Consider the following 17,175-nt stretch of genomic DNA (forward strand, 5'->3'; position numbering starts at 1 on the left):
TGTGTGTGTGCGTATTTATGTATGTATATGTATATATATATGGATAGGAAGACCACATCTGCAGCCTGCAGCTTTCTACCCAGCAGGCCTTGATGGCCCTGACCAGCCCCACCTGGCCCAGGCCCTATTTCAGCCCAGCCGGTGCTTAGGGCAGCAGGGCTGGGGTAGGGGTGAGGGCTTCTTGCTGGAGGGAGAGCTGGGTGGATTGGGTGTGTGGAGTAAATCTGGGTGGTAAAAGGCTACCTGATCTTGGTCTCCCCTAGGTAAAGCTGAGGGGTAGGGAAGGTGGTGTGTACCTGCCTATGACAGCGATGGGAAGGGGTGTGGAAATGGAGACGTGCTGGTGGTACTGGTGTGCAGGGGTAGGTGATGTAGTGAGGGAGTAAACATAACTAAGGGAAGTTGAGTTTCTTGCCTTTGTTGACTTATCTTAGTTGGGCTTCTTCTCTTAAAAACAAACAAAAAAACAAAAAACCAAACCACCATTGAGGATGGAGGTATTATGGCAGGCCTGCAGCAGTGGGCAGGCACCCACAGCTGCAGCTTGAGAGATAGTTGACAGACAAATCCTCTGTCCTGGACAAAAGTAACGCAGGAAGCCCTCTAATGACTGTAGAGGTGTTGGGATGCTCCTGTGCCTGGGATTGCCCAGGGTACCTAGATGATTTGATCCCCAAGCCTGGGTTCTGTCTCCAGCACTGAGAAGCGGGCTGGGAGCCATCTTCCAGGGTCTTTGGTCTCCCTGCAAGAGACCTTCATTTGCTGATGGTTGTGCATAATGGACTTAAATAAAGTGTGTGTGCAGCATCCTAGCCCGATGGTCCTCCTCATCCTTTTACCTGGTGACATGCAGAGCAATGCTTTTGAATTGCATGGTGTTTTGGCCAGGCTGAAGCTTGTGTTACCTTTATAACTGCCTGACAAAGAAAATGCGAGGTTGAGGTACATTGAGGATGTTTCCAGGCATTTTCTGTTGAAATGAATTTCAAACAATAAGCTTTTGCTTAGATATTCCTAGCTAAAGGTTCCCGTTCTTGTGTAGGTAAACCCACTCTGGGAGTTAGGGCTTTTGTCTGATTAAAGCCGACAAGATTTGGCTCTGTATTGCAGGCTCAGTAGTAGTGCAGATACTCACACTCTGCTTTTCTGAGAAACAGGGCAGAAAAGGCCACGTCTCTGTAAGAGACTAAGTATGACTGGCTTATAATTATAAACATCTGAATGCCAAACCCGAGCAACAAGAGTTGTACCCTGCATTTCAAATGCCAGCTTAGCTATTCATTTGACCATCTTTAACTGGAAAACATTACAGAAGTTATTAATACTGACTTTTACATTTTTTCTGCAAGATTGATTCCCTAATATTGTATTGTCTTTGTGTCTCAGTTTCTTGCCTGTTTCAAAGACTGTGCTAGTCACTGCAGATTACTTGGGCTGGGGGGAGGTAATCATGGCAAGTGTTGCTGAAGACATGCATTTAAAAATGAACTTTCTAAGACACAAAGTCAGGCTTGCTCCATAATGCAGGGCAATCGCTTTGACATACATCCCAGTGAATGAACAGATGACCATACAGTCCCTCCCCGCTTGAGTAAGTAATAATGCTCGAGACTTGAGGCATTTTAATGAGGAAAGTATCTACTGCACTACTATGTACTAGTAGTGCAAAGGAATACTGAAGAGGTGTTATGCCTATGGTTTCCAAATTGTCAACATCATAACTTCATATGGAGCAGCTAGTACAAAAGTGTTCTTCTGTCTGTGCGACACTGTACATCAGTACTCATCCCAGCTGCACGGCACTGAAAGCAGATGTTTGACAGCAGTGGGTAATAGTGGTCTGCAGGAATTTCAAGTCCAGAGGTACTCCAGGAATGCCTGGGTTTCTTCAGGGATCATCTGTGGTACCTAGATACTCTCTATTTTTCAGAAAGCAGACAAGTTTTATGGTTAATACCCACCATTAATGTCCTCCTTATTATTAGTTGGGGGTTAGAATTAGATGACCTTTAAGGTCCCTTCTGGCCGAAATATTCTACGATTAATGTTTGTAAAGTAGTCTGTATATTCTGGGTAATGTTCAAAAGTTTAACATGTTAAACCAAAGCCAAGTGGAAGCACACCCTGTACTTGTGGATCGCTGCAGTAATCTATAGTATCAGTTTCTCTTTACTGCTAGTCATTGCAATCAAAATGACGATTCATTATTCCAAATCCTCTGTTTTCTGTCAAAAAAAAAAAAAAGACAAGAAACTGAGGAAGGTGGAAACAGATTTCCCTGGCCCTTCATATAGTCAGAGCTTTATTTTAGAAATAAAGATCTGCTGTTACATGTATGGAGACAATCAAAGACATTCATCTATTGAAATGGCTTAATTGGCCAAACCCTGCTATCTTTCCTGTCTGGAGTGGGAAGAACATCTCTGTACAGAGCAACTTAAGTACTAATGAACTATATCAGTCAAACTGAGTGTCATAAACAAGGCAATGAGGTATTTTTATAAGGATGGCATATCTTATGTCATTAAAAGCTTTTCTTTAACATGTACGCTTACTTGAGCTATAGGTACATATGTTGTTATTGAAACCTTTGATGGCAGACAATGTTTGGCATCCCTTGATGTGACACACTAAATGTCATGCCTATTGGGTGGAAAGGGTTCCTTCTATTAAGTGAAAGGCAGTTTTATAACGTACCGTAACTGGCATATGTACGGTTTGCATTAAGTGCAACTGACAGCAACTAATGTAAATACCACAAAATGCAGCATTCCAGTTTTACAGCAGTGAGAGGAGGACGTCTGTTTGCACAGTTCTTCAATCAAAGCAGCGAGGACTTGACTCCTCAGCGTTAATGGTGCAGCTAGTATGTTTTTCTGCAATGAAAGGTCATTTTCCCTCTTAGGAGAAAAACATAAAAAGTTTTTTTTTTTTTCTTTCCCCCGTAAAGAAAGTGAACAGGATGGACATAACCTTTAAGGATGACATTATGCCTTGGACCACATACCTGTGATAGGAAGCAATAGCTATGGGGGATTGATTCAAATGTGCTAGGTGCCTTTCTTCTCCAGGGACGATGGGTGAGAAATGTGAGAGGACGCTGGAGTCAAGAGGAGAGTAAAGACTGCTTTCCTTACTGGCCACAGAAGGTAGTGTGAGGCAGAAGTAGACTGCTATCCCTTACTACAAAGCTGATGTCAAAGAGAAACTGTGTGAGGGCAAGGTTAGCCCTTCATGCAGTATAAACACATCACACCTGGGAAGCTTAGATACTGGAAATAGGCTAGCTGCAGCAACATGGAGCTCTGAGCAGACTAATTTACTTGCAGAGTAAAATGCTGCTGTAACTAGGAGACTTTCAGGGGAAAAAAGGTTGGCAAGATGGATGATTGCATCTGCTGGTTGAGTCTGCTAGCAGGGTTTCCAAATCCTGGTATTAGGTTGTGGCAGGTACAGTTGTAGTTCCTGTGTGTGTCAGTAAAACAGAGGTGACTAGTTAAAAGATCATCGTAATTGTTGATTATGGTGAGAGTTATGAACGCTTTCCTCTTTTTTTTTTTTTTTTTTGTATTCCAAAATATAAAATGAGTTTCTGTTTTTCCTACACCTGAAATTCCATGGTCTTGGAAGCACATATAGCAAATCCTCAAAAAGTCTCTAAGCCTAGGGGGGCAATTGAGGTTGTTCGCAGTGCTGTTCATATTCTTCGGTATTTAACATGTCCATCTCATTACATGAACTCTTAAGTGGAAACTAACCCTTGTGAAAATAAGCTGTACAGCCTATTGATTTGGCGGAGGAAACACAGCTTGTACAACAGTATAAATCTAAGGATGAGGCTATCAGTTTGTGTTAGCCAGTATGGCTACAGGGAATGCAATCTGCATTCACCAGTTGATTGATGCTAGCAGAGGGTCTAACCCTGGCTTTTTGCAATGATTGGGGTATGAAACTCTTGGTGCATAAACCTGGGACACGTGACTTGAACATGTTGAGGTCTTTGAAATGTCTGGTGCTGAAGTTCGTTACTGATCTCCAGTTTTGAAAGGTCAGCCCTCTTGTTTCTTTTGTTCCTCTTAATTAAAATTCCTTTTGTGATTGCCATATGTTCTAAAACAAAACAATTTTCTGCTCTAAATTCTTTCGAATAGTTTTCATGCTTTGTTTTGATTTTTAATTTCCTCCAAAACATAAGAACATTACCAACAAAGAACAACTTACATAAATCCTACGAAAAGGTGCTAAATCAGAAGCAGGAGAGCTGTGGTACAGTACATCAAACACCGTGTGAGAGGTTTCCCACAGCGTGTGATCCTGCAGCTGCTCAGTGGAGGCAGAGCTTGCTTTCAAGAACAAACATGCACAGGGCTGCAAGTTTTTAAAGAATAACAGACCAACAATGAATCAATAATTAAAATCCCTTGGATTTTAATTCCAGTTGGAATGAAAATGAGATGAGTTTGTTGCATCATTTAATACACTTCTGGAAGGCAGCAGATACTTGTAATGTAGAGGCTGTTGTTAAAAATGGGGAGAAAATAGAATACTGGCTGAGGTTTCCAGTGATGCTAGGGCTGGGCCTGTGCTTCTAAGTGAGATGCCTGTAACACTACAGGCATAACAGTTATGTTCCTGTGGAAAAGATTTCACTATGGAAAGCAGCAGTTAGGGCCAACAAAACATTGCTTTTGGAGGACCAAAGTGGCCTGAAATGCACCTCTCGAGGCCAAAGAATGGAAAATAAGTGTGCTCCAGCTTGTTAACCGGAGGTTTCGTCTGCATGGTTCACTTACCCCAGATGGGTGAGGTACAGGGTGAGGAGAAGCTCCTGCAGTGCCACGCTCATTTTGCAAAGCAGAAGGCAGCAGTGCAGGCTCTGCGTGCCTGGGATCAGTTTTACTGTGGTGCCTGGGTATTACTTACGCTGACATGAGAGCGAGGCAGGGGAGGGGGAGTGAGGGAGTGTGTGTGTGTGGGGCTGTGTCTGTGGCTGCATTTGGTGCTGTCTTTATCTGATGACCTTTGGTTTCCAGCAGGTGGAAAGCTTCTGGCTTCTTCTTAACCCGAGTGTGCTCCCAGCCCCTTTGAATTTTGTTCAAAACGTATCTCTTGCAGAACTGATGGAGTGCATTAAGCTGTTTCCAGGATGTCAGAGGGGTCTTTGATAGAGCTGATCATCCTAGCTCCGTAGCGACAACACGGATGACAGATGATACTCAGAGGAGCCCCTTCTTCGCCTCCAGCTGCAGCAACTCCACTGCAGTCACGCTGTGTGTGTGGCTGCAGCTGCACTCCCAGCCCGGCCCCAGGTGCGTGGCAGTCCTGCACAGGCCGGCAGGAGGTGGGACGTGGTGGGACAAGGGGCTGAGCTGGGGCTGCCCTGCTCCTCCAGCCTCCTTGTGGATCTGTTAAGCTGTCATAGAAAACCAGCAGTGTGTAACCTCGAGGCTGCAGCAGCAACCCAGGAGCTGCTCCGAGTAACTGAGTTGTGTAAACAATGCCCCCCAAATGCGCTGCATCTCTGACTTGCCATCTATTCTGTTTGGCCATAAGTGCTGGTTAAAATAATACGGAGATTTATTGGATGTTGTTCGTAAGTTTCACATCTTTTTTTTCCTAAAGCCGCCTGGCTTGGGCAGCTTTGTGGGCTGAGTGTGTGTCAAAAGTTGTGCTAAGAGCAGAGCAAGCTGGCTGACAGGCAGGATAAAAGACACTAGAGAGGAAAAAGTCAGCGAGGCCAGAAAAGGAACTGGTTGCAGCATTGTCACTTGTGCTTCAAGATGCAAAAACCCACCCGGAGCCACTGTGTACAGAGACTCTTGCTACATGGAGGCTACTGCAAAACCTCTGGCTGCTGACCTCCCTGGTGCCAGCTCCCCCAGCCTGTGTGGCACGGGGCTTTTCTCAGCAGGTGGAGAGGACAGGAGGCTGCTCTGCTGTCACACCCCAGCTCTGCTGTTAATGGCGGGGTAAGTATAGTAATGCGGTGCCACAAAATGCAAATGAATGACATTTAATGAAATGCAAGCTGATGACAATTAGCATCAGCAGAAGGATCCCTTCAGGTTTAATTTCTTGCCTATCAGCTTCGGCTTGCAAGTAACGTATGTTAGCAGCAGCGTTTCAAACCCTGGTGCTAGCAGCTGAGCAGTTCTGATCAGATGCTGGAGAAGCCATCGTCATTCTGCTCCATGCCTGTGCTCTTGCACAGCCTGTTGCAAAGGTCTGGGTGAGGCAGCTTGTTCCTTTACTAATCCTGTGGTGCCAGGACAGCCCTTTCTGCTCCCCTAAATTGTATCCCCTTTGGAAAGGGTGACCAAATCCTGTTTGGTTTCCTCAGTGGTTGCAGTCTGAAGGGCAACTCCATCTGAGCTAAGGACCGCCTGCAGTTCCCCAGATGGCAATGTTTGAGCCCATGACAATCAGAACACATTTTCCCCAGTACAACTATTACAGAGCAACCAGATTTTATGTCTCTCTAATTTTACAAGTTCAGACTGAAGCAGAGAGATGCTGAAGGCACCCCCTCCCCAGCAGGGTCACAGGGGGAGCTCACAGGATTGTATTTACTTGTCTGGGGTCACTGAAACTGCCACTACCCTTATTAATCTTCCTCCTTTGTGATTAGCTTCTGAGTAGGTAAGGCAAAGTCCTGGTCTTACTGAAATTGATTGCATTTTTAGCTCATTTTCATTCTCCTTCCATTATAAGAGAGGATAAAATACAGTCCTCTAATCTATAGTTTTTATATTTTTTTTAAATGCAAATTTCCATTTTTCCCCCCCTTTCTCCCTCCAATTTTAATTGAAAATAAACTTCAAATTAACAGTAGAGTGTTTGAGAGAATGACCCATCCTTCTTTGCTCCCTCTGCTGGCTCAGCAGCTCGGTGCATTGCCAGCTGTCCGGCATCATTAATTCTGAAGGGGATGAAAATGGAAGTGTAGTGGCATGTCCAAAAGTAACTCAAAATCGAAATCATTAAATAATCTAATTATGTTCAATCACTTGAGTATAAGCAGAAAGACAAGGAGATTGAGGGCAGAAATTTTTGCTCTCGGTAATAAATATTTTCTATCTAAATGAATGATAGTACTTTTAGCAATGCAAGTGACGTAAATGTGACAGCAAGGGAATGGTTTTGGGCAGAGGAGATACATTTTAGTAAAGCAGTAAAGGAGCACCAGAACTGGACTGGATTTTGACTGTACATAACCATGGTAGGTGTTTGGACTTGAGGTACTACACTGTCTAATTTCTTTTACTGTGGCATATAGGAAAAAAATCAAATACAATATGATCTCACTGGTCCCCGCATTGTTATTTTGCGCTAATGTGAAAAACAAGGACTGTTACTTCTGAAACTTGGATCTTTAGCGCAGGAGAAAATTTCACCTCCCACTAGATGTTACAGATCAGATTCTTCCAGCAGGTTCCAGGGTGGTAGCGTGCATTGCTAAACATCTTGGTTCGTGTTACTGCTCCCTGCCTGACATTTCCTACATTTTGCTGTTCAGTGTTAGCTCTGTTTTTCCCCAACATACTTCAAAGATTTTGCAGTTGCTCATCTGTTGATAGCTAGAATGTGAGTTTCTAATTTCTGGTCTTTTAGGTTATTGAGTTTTCCTTCCTAAAGACTGGCGGTTTGTTTCCTTCACTGCAGCCTTCTGAGACTTGGCCCGTTCTCAAAGATTTTAGGAAGTCATTGCCGCTAGCAATTTCTTGTACTAGCTCTTTAAAAACTGTGGGATCCTTCTAGCACCTGCATCCTGATTTTATACACTCCAATCTTTTTTTTTTCTTCGTACCATTTGTCTGATCACTTCTTTGTTTTATGCAAATAATCTCTAGCATTTAATTCGCTGTGTTGTTGCGTTTCTTATTTGTGTGCATGGGCATGTAAGGCAGACCGAAAATGCTAGCTGTTTCAAGCTCTCTGTTACTTTACTTCCCAGCGTGACTATTCGGGTGCTGAAAACTTCCTGCGAGCTGCTGTGCGCTGTCAGATCCTATGAGCCCAACTACAGCTGAACCCCATTAATGACGGCAGGACTCGCGATGCACAGCGCTTCCCCGGAGATGCAGGGTGCCCTGCCTAAGAGCTGCTCAGATTTTAGTGCTCTACTAGACCATGTTTTCCTAGTAAACCTTTTTTTTTATTCCTCCTTTTTGCCTCTTAGCTACGTCTGTTTCATTCTGCTTCAGTATTTTCCCCTGCTGGATTTTAATGCGAGAATAATGGCACTACAAGCAAGGAGCAACAGGAGAAATGCCTCTCTCAGCCAGGGCCTGCTCATTTGCTTTGGCAGGGCCGTCTGCCTTCAAATTCCTGATCGTCTTCCCCCATTGGTCAATACATGGATAAAATTACCTCACCTCTACCTGTTTCTTTCTGCTGAAAGATGACCTATTGTTCTCAGTCCAACCCTACGTTTGATTTCTATTTTACTGTGGGAAAGATCCCAGAAAATTTTAGAAGAGCGAATTCTCCCAACAGTCTTAGGCATAGCAGCCTGTTTGCATTTGTCACCACAGGGTTGTATGCTCATGCCTTGGTCATGGTTGGATAGTTAAACACCCTCCACTGTGCAATGTGCTCCTTGGCTCTTCTCCGGAGCCCTCCCTACAAAGAGGAAGGTCTCATCTGTAAAAAATGGGAACAGCTGATGAAAAAGGAGGCTGAATACACTAATAAGAATATCCATAAAGTTGCACGTGTTTTAAGGAATTTGCTGAACAGGACAACCAGAGTCAGGTTTGTACACAGTGATGTCCAGTGATTGCCAGATTTCTATTTCTAGGCTCTAGCACTGATTATACATTTCTGTTATTCTTTTTACTGTTGTTTTCCTTGCTGCATAAACTTTGCTCAGATTTAAAAGAAAGAAATATCATACGTGAGTGACCCCAGGGAAATCCATAATCTGAAACTTCAGGAGTGCTGAACACAGAAGCATGAATATGGACATGAAAGCAGGCACTTGGAGGGGAAAAGTGCTTACCTTTACGTGGCCATCTTGGACTTACTGCTAGGTTTATCTCATTCTCACAAAATCTGTTTGCCCATTTGGCGTAGGTAGTTGCATGGAAAATGTGGCAAGAATATTCTATAAAGATGTCATTCTTTCAGTAAAACAGAGCTTTAGGAAACCTGGTGATTGATGATTAATACAGCTCATTAAATAAAAACTCCAGCTGAGCTGGCTTATTGGTGAAAAATGTTTAATAGCAAGCTAATGCTCCAAAAATATTGATTTCTAAGAAGCTGGGAGCTCAAAGGAGTAAAAGGTCCAAAAAAAAATAATAATTGTTGTCCTTAACATTATGTATGTTTGGCTGTGAAACCTTAAAGACTGGCACTACTGAGAAGGTACAGCTGTCACCATAGCATTTGGTATTTTTTGAACCACTGGATTTTTAGAAATAAAAACGAGGCTTGGGGTGGTGGTAGGAATCCCTAATTAATCAGAAAGCCTCACTTTGCAGGTTAACTGCTGTGAGGACATTTTCTGTGTCTAGGTAATGCCGGAGTAAAATTTAAGGTGAAATTTCCCTTAAGACTCTTTCTCTGCTGGTAGCCTCCTTTTTTCTGGTCCTTTCTCTGGCAGCCTGCTGCCTTTTCCTCAGTATTTCCCTTCTCTCTTTAATCCCTTTCTACCTCCGATTTTGTGTGAGCTATCTGAAAGTGCATGGTACCTGAAGGCTTATGTTCAAATATCCCTTTAAACAAATATTGCTGAGTTCTGAGTTAGACTTGAAAATACAGGAGTTGAAACAGCCAAATAGTTCTGTGTTTTGGAACGAAAAAAAAATTCTCACAGCTAGTGATATTATGCGAAAACTAGTCTTTTATTTTTTCCCCAATAGCTCGGCTACTTAGGGATTTACTTAAGTTTTTATTTATTTTTTATTGTGTGAAGGTAAAGCACAGTTTAAGGAGGATCAGATGCACACAAGAGGAAATGTGAAGATGGAAAAAGGAATACTATGAAATGCATGAAGAAAATACTGAAAAAAATAGGAACAGCTTTCTACAAGACTTCTAAAATGTCTAAACGAACATGCACAGCTGTTAAAAATGAACTTTCAAATATAGAACCATAATGGGGACCAGGGCTGAAGGATATAAGAGCAGAAATAATTTGAAAGGGAAAAATATTTCCCTTTAAAATAAAAGGAAAAATACATTTCCCTAAAAATAAAAGGGAAAAACAACAACGACAACATAAAACACACTTTAAAAATGGCACTGAATCAATAAATGAAATATCCTGGGACAAAGGTAGTGAATTTTCAAGAAGTCCAGGTTGTTTACTGAGTATCAGTGACTAGCATGTATTTCCACTTGCTGGAATTTCTACAATGAAAGCACGTAGCAAAATAATGTTTTGTTTTTCCTTCCTACATTAAGAATTTATTGAATGGATTCAGCATTTGCTAAGTACCCATTGGTAAGCTCCTGTTCAAGCAGTGTTATTTTTTGCTAGAGAACTGAATTCTTTAGCTGGTGGGTTCTTGCTTTGGGCTTGTTCTCCAGGCACTGACTACGCAAGCAAAGGGACCTCTGCACGCCAGGTGACTGTGGCAGGGCTGGGAAGAGTGCACGGTCTGTATGCTTGTTTCGGTACCGATTTCTTCTGTGTCTTTAGTCAGGCAAATCCAATTAAGCTTGGGTGTCTAATATGCATGGTGACACTTCGCTCCAAAATCTGAACATTTTATGTAGGCGTCCAGCTAGGATGCTAGATAGCAAAGGGTTTTGTTCACAAATGAAGGCAGAATAAAATTAGGAAGAGATCACCTTTTATACCCCAGTGCCGCCCATCTCTGCAGCAATTACAACGTGACGGACGGTGGGGCAGCAGCGAATGCACCCTATGGAAATCAGTGCTGGTTTCCTTAATACATGCTTGTGTGCGGCGTAATGTCCTGCTCTGTCTCTGAGGCAGGGGTGAGACCTGTGAGATGGGGAGCAGCAAGCAGGCCGGAGATGGGAGTCACTGGAGAACTCCCAGCGGAGGCTGCCCTGCTCGTGAGTCAGAAGTCTGCACTTCTACACCTACCCTATTTAGGAGAAATTCTGTCCCCGCCTGCCTTATCTCCTGCACTTATCTCGGTGCATTTACGCATGAAAACAAAGAATAATAATCTTTGTAACGTGTGAAGTGGTTTGAAATCTTTTCTGACCTAGAGGATCAGAGTGTTTACTGCCTATTCCTGTGATGGGCCTCTGGTACTTAAACATGCAGCGGTGAGTCAGAAGAATCAATTTGTTGCTTCTACGAGGGCCATAATTCATCCTCCCTGATTGAAATAATCAAGGATGCAGAGGCGGCTCTCTGCTTCTGAGTAAACACTTCTTTTATGTTGCTTTAACACAAATACCTGACACTAAGTGGGGATACACAAAAGGAAGTCAGGCTGAAGGCTTTTTCCTGAAGTAGGTGTTTTGTGATGGATTAATGGCGAATCACGATACATTATTTATCAGATAATAAGTGTGATAATTGTTCTTATTTATCATGAGTCTCGCTCAGCTCATTCTCCTGTCATTCCTTCAGTCAAGCTGCCCCTGGGGATTCACCAGATGAAAATCGGTCCAAAGGTCATGCGAACAATTTTCAGTCATAATGACGTGCTGATTACCTCCTAATTGAAAAGTGTAAACTACAGACACTGTAAGTAATGCAAGTGACCCCTGTCCTCACAGCGCAACGTGGAGGGTTCCTGCCTGTCTCAGCCAGCCGCAGAGAACAGGGGAAGAAGCAAACCTTTTCCCCATCACGGGAACATGACATTGATATATAGATAAAACATTATGGAAGCAATACAGATATGTTTGGGACTCAATTCTGAGGTGCATGTTAGCACAGCCTTTTGAACATCAGTCAAAAACCCAGCTCTTTTTGTTGGCAAGGTGTGAAGATGATTATTGCAGTTTTGCTGCCTCTGTATTTATGCTTCTTGTCACAAGGAAGTGCAAAAAGAGCCACGTGCCAAGCAAGCTCATAACTGTTAAGAGTGGAAGGAACAAGCAGAATCGATGTAAAATATTATCAAACAGAATCGATGTAAAATATTATCAAAGATTATTTTGTCAAAAAGCACAAATTACAATGCAGGAAACTCACCAATTTTATTCTTTTATATCTCTAAGGTATTCTGGCAGCATGATGTTAATACGAAACAAAACATGCTGCCTATGAATGAATGCAGCATTACCATTACTTGGTTCTACGGTTTCTCCTCAAAGCCCATACTAACTGTGCAGCATCTTTTTCTCCTAAATGATGTTTTCCCCAAAATTCTTACCACGTATTCTTCTTACACCTCTCTTGTTGTTCTTTATTTGGGATTGGTCTGACTAGAGTCTGCAAACAGCAAGCTTTTACGTTGCAGCTGTATAATCTTTGGCACATACCTTACATTATTTTGTCTCCCTACCTTCCAAATAAAATTAATATGTAAAGGAGTATAAAATACATGTCTCTATATAGGTACAAAAGGAGTGTCAAACTGAAGAAAGCATTTCTGAGCAGCGGATAGAGCAGCCCACCTGTGATTCCTATTCTATGGTGTTCCCTTTGGAAATATTGTGCAACTGCTGGCCAGCGTTAACCTCACTGAACTGATAAATTCACATCCTCACACCAAAATGATTTCCTCTGGATTTACTCTTGGAAGCCTGAGAAATATTCTGAGCATACCGAGACTCAGAAGTAAGTCACCCTAATGCCAGAGCATACCTGTAAGACAGCACATTGACTACACAGTTTTTCTTAAGCAAAGTTCGTGAGATCAGCTGTTAGGACACAGTAGGCCTGTTGTCTTCCCCATGGGTTATTCATCAAGGTATCTCCCCTCTTTTAAAATATTAGAAGAGCTTCAAGTTACCCAGACTAGGGAGAGCAGATGATTTAATGCACACAGCGGTGACTCCTGTTTCTATTTAGAATAGGCCTGAATAAATATTATGGCTAAGCAGCATAAAACAGCTGTTCCACACTGTGGGTTTTTTATTACACTTCATGAGCAATGCTTTGTACACCACAGATCTTATCTGAGTGGAATTTAATTTTATTGGCTTTATACATGTATGAGGCAGTTGTCTACATTTGCGTTAGTTTGCCTGTCCAAGAAAAATAGGTGCTCTTTACTTAACTTTCTTTAGATGCCTGCTTTGGTATGATTTTAATTGTGCCATAGAGACATGCCTGCTTAAGTTTCATTGATTTTGAAAGGAGCCTGGACAACCAAGTCAGATACAGATGTTGAAATCTGATCAGATGAATCCCAATCTTTTAGTCCAAAGTAAGTGCATCCTGGAAAGAAGTGAGAATGACATTTAGACGGCTATAAGATTCATACTTTCCTATTTTTCCAGAAAAAAAAAAAAAAAGAATTCTTTGAATAATGGAACTATGTTTTAGTTTCAGATGTAGAAGCTGGTCAAGGTAAATTACAATTCTGCATTGGCAAGGCAGTTTACTCCTTTTTAACCACCAGTTTTAGTATTTTGCAAAGCTTTATACATGACAAGTTTTTTTTTGTTTGTTTTTGTTTTTTAAAAAAGACACTTTCTGCAAGAAAAATCAAATGGTTGAACAGAGCCCACTCTGTGTAATGGCTTCCAGGTGTGATCACAACCACAAATGATCTGGTCAAGATTAGCAGCTATTTACTCCTGAGAAGCAGTACCTGGCCTTGTGTACTCCTAGTTCATTGCAGAGAGGAAATACAACAGGTAAATCTAAACCACTGTAGAGATTACCAGCAGGATTAAAAATAAAATAAAATTTGGAGATTTCTCTCAACACGATTCCTAGTATTTAATCATGTTGGGAATATGCGTGTTACCCATTGTTGCCTCTTAGCTGAGACTGGTAACTTTCCGGGGAAAGGTGAGCGGTTTTTTTGAGGTGTGTTAATTTTATTCCCTATAACAGGGTGCTCTGTCCTCAGATTGCTGGGAGCCTAAGGGGATGTGTTTTGATAGCAGAGCACAAACTTGTACCAGTTTGAATTCACATTTCAGAAAAAGGATGGGTAGCATAAACTGAGTCTGTTCTAAGATTTTATTTTATTTTTTATGAATGAGCAAGTTAGAGGATTTTATCAGTAGCCTGTGAAACAGAAAATAGGATTTTTGACAAAGTGACTACAAATTTATGTCTCTTCTGAATTCTTCTTGTAGACTGACTAGTAAAGAAAATAGATCCTGCAGGTATTTGAGCTGACATCTAATTTGTTTTAGCAGTAATGTACATATTTACAACTAAATCCTTCTGAGAATAAGTGGATTTGTCCTGTTGACTCTTCGTTTAGATTGGGATTAGCAAGCATAACGCTTGTTAACCTTAATGTGTTTATTCCTGATCAATGAAATTACTGAAGAACCTTGTAGGCCAACTCTGGTACAAATCAAGCTGCAAGCTCAATCTCTTTTACTCCTGAAAATACAGACTATCTATTTACCTTCTTTTTCTTAAAATACAGTTGAAGCAGATATCTGGAAATTTCATAATTGAGAAAACTCTGAGGAACTGCAGCTGCTAAAGTGGCTTTATAACTTCATCTGTTTCGCATTTCAGTATTTCTTGACCATGCTGATTAAAGTACACAAATTCATTTGCTATATGTGCTGCTATGTAGTTCAAATCAGCACTTTTCCATGTGTTATCACTTTAGTGCTGTTATATTGATACAATTCATTTGCTCTTGTTCTTCATTACTATGCAGTAATGGACTTAAAAATAAAAAAATAAATAAAGTCTGGGACATAACCCTGCAAGAGCCCCCAGGCCTGTGGGCAGAGCTCTGTAAATTGTCACAGCTCCATTGCCTTCAAATGGCTAAATGTTAATGCCTCCCACAGCTGAAGGCTATCTGCCTGCTGTGAGATACACCAAGAGCTTTTTTTTTTTTCTTCCAGTGGCTTATTCTCTGCAGTGAATGTAACAGCGGCCTTAAGGACCACATCCAGCTGACCTAAATTTGGCAGCGCCTCTTCAGTCGTTGCCTCCCTGAGCTTGGGTGATGCATCCAGCTCTCAGGGTGAAGGCATGTTAGTGGTTCCTATCCGAAAGCAGGGACCTGTAGCCACCTGAGCCACTTGTTGCTGGCTTCACCAGCAGCAGCCGGTAGCCCAAATTCAGGGCGTGACTTGGAATTGTGCTGTAGGAGCTCTTGTAAGATGCCTTTGCTATTTTATCTGTGCTTTCCTTAGTAGGTATTATTTTAGTGATATCAGCTGGTGTAAACAAGTTGTCTGTAAGTAAAAGCTACATTTTTTTTTTTTTAATGGATCATGTGACTCGGTGGAGAATCATACAGAATAAGGAAAATGGATGTAATGCTTTGTTAAGGTGTAAGTGTTGCCCGGTATTCTCTGCTAAGCAGCTGCATTGTAATAGCAGTTGTTGGCTCCCTCGAGTTTCAGAAAAACCTGGATTATTACCAGATAATGCCTTATCTCTGAACTGATCCAAGTTCAAAGGCATGCCCTTCTATTTTGTATCTCTTGAAAAGTTAATGATATCTCTCTGTGAAAGAGCTACGTGAACTGAGCAAGAGAGATGTATTAATGTAAGCTGGAAATGTAAGGAATAATGCCTTCTTGAAGGTAGATGTGTTGCTAATGCATTTATTCTCCTGCTTCACTTACCTCCAGTAGGTCGTCTCTAGTCTCAGAGCACAAACGTTACATGTTACAGACCACGGACAGTTGTAGGCGCTCAGCACCTCTGAAACCTTTCCCTTTTTATCTTGCAAGCATTAAAGGTAATATAAAGGTGACCTTCAAACTTGGATTTAAGACTGAAGTAATTTCCAAGCTATTTGGTTTTAAAACCAGCTCTCAGACTGATTTGCCCTTTCTGTTGTTTGTTAATGTCTTTGGGGGATTGGGATGGGGTGGAAGGACTGTGTGGTTGGGCAGAAAAGCCTCCACATCCTGCGTCCAGCAAAGAGGTTTGGCTTCTGCTCCGTGTTCATGGTCTGAGAGAAGAAGGCAGGAACGAGCTGAAAAAAGGACTTGAAACTAGAGCTGATGTGGATCTGAGCACAGCTGTAGGGATTGTAAAGGTTTGCACATTAATGCTGAGAATCAACTGCCATGCTTGGACCTGTGTTTGCACAGGACAAATTTTCTCCAGCCCTGCTTAAGGGGCAACCTCAAATCCCAGTGACTTGGGTTTTGTGTGCATTTTCTGAAATGTACTGTCAGTACAAATTTATTATATTTACAATAGACAGCTCAGACTAGAGGAGCGTAAATGCATGATGTGAATGCAATTTACTGTGTTGTTTAGCTTGATAGACCTGTGACTTTTAGAAAACCCAGGGATCGGTGAGCGTCAAACAGATCAGTTGGCATTGTGAGCTCATGTTTTGGATGGCTGAGAGATTTTTGAGGATCAGGAGGAATTTCTAAGCAAAGTTTGGTTTTGATCACATTCCGTTCTGGGTTTTCAGTGTCCTTTTAAGCTGTTCTTCCTCTTATCTCCAAACCGTGCTTCAAGTCCTCAGAGTCCCCCACCAAAGGGCAGTTGGCATTTCAAGCCAGTCTGTTTCATCCCGATGCTAATCAGCCTTGCCTCCTCCTGGTGAATTAGGCAGAAACACGTCTTTGTGAAAAACGTGGGTTGTTTCAATAACTAAGATTTGTGAACAAAAATGGGGTGCTCTGAATTTAGCAGACCTAGGATTACGCTCACGGTTGGCACTGCCTTTAAGGTGGTGTTGCATCACGTTTGACACTGTTGTAGGTGTATCAGGCAAATTGTGAAGAAGAGAAAGTTTCTCATATCATTTTTAATAGTGCCGTAAATCAGAAGAAAATGTGAATTCCCTGTATTTAATGAGAAGTCTGGCAGTGAGTGAGAACCTTCTGAGATTTCCTGTTGTGCCGTATAGTCAGCTGGTAAGTTGGGACCATAGCTGTTAGACATCGGCTGATGGAGACACCGATAGCAAACAACAGGGGAAGGTGTGCTGATTTGTCACTAGAGAGATAACTCCAAATAAACAGAAGCTGAACCAAACTCCTTATCAGCACTTTCCTTCCAGTCTTGGTGAGGAAGGGTTTTTCTTTTTAAAAGTAACATCACACGCATACAGACCAAATAATGAGATGACAAGCAGTCCTTGATTTTTACAGGGGAAAAATTATCTCAAG

At 42.0% G+C, this 17,175-nt stretch overlaps 1 long non-coding RNA gene across 12 annotated transcripts in view; it reads left to right on the plus strand.

The window, feature by feature from the left end:
- Positions 1-17,175, plus strand: part of LOC308194881 — a 188,401-nt gene that overhangs the window by 34,200 nt on the left and 137,026 nt on the right. The window contains exons 1-2 of one of the 12 annotated variants that reach the window (XR_013950966.1): positions 12-263; positions 5,116-5,309. The exons of 2 other annotated variants lie outside the window; for them this stretch is intronic. This is a non-coding gene — a long non-coding RNA (uncharacterized lncRNA). 9 more of the 12 variants (XR_013950964.1, XR_013950967.1, XR_013950968.1 and 6 more) reach the window with 9 other exon arrangements.

The sequence above is a fragment of the Anser brachyrhynchus genome, assembly GCF_964034855.1.
Source record: "Anser brachyrhynchus genome assembly, chromosome: 4".
In the NCBI taxonomy this organism is placed as follows: Eukaryota; Metazoa; Chordata; class Aves; order Anseriformes; family Anatidae; genus Anser; species Anser brachyrhynchus.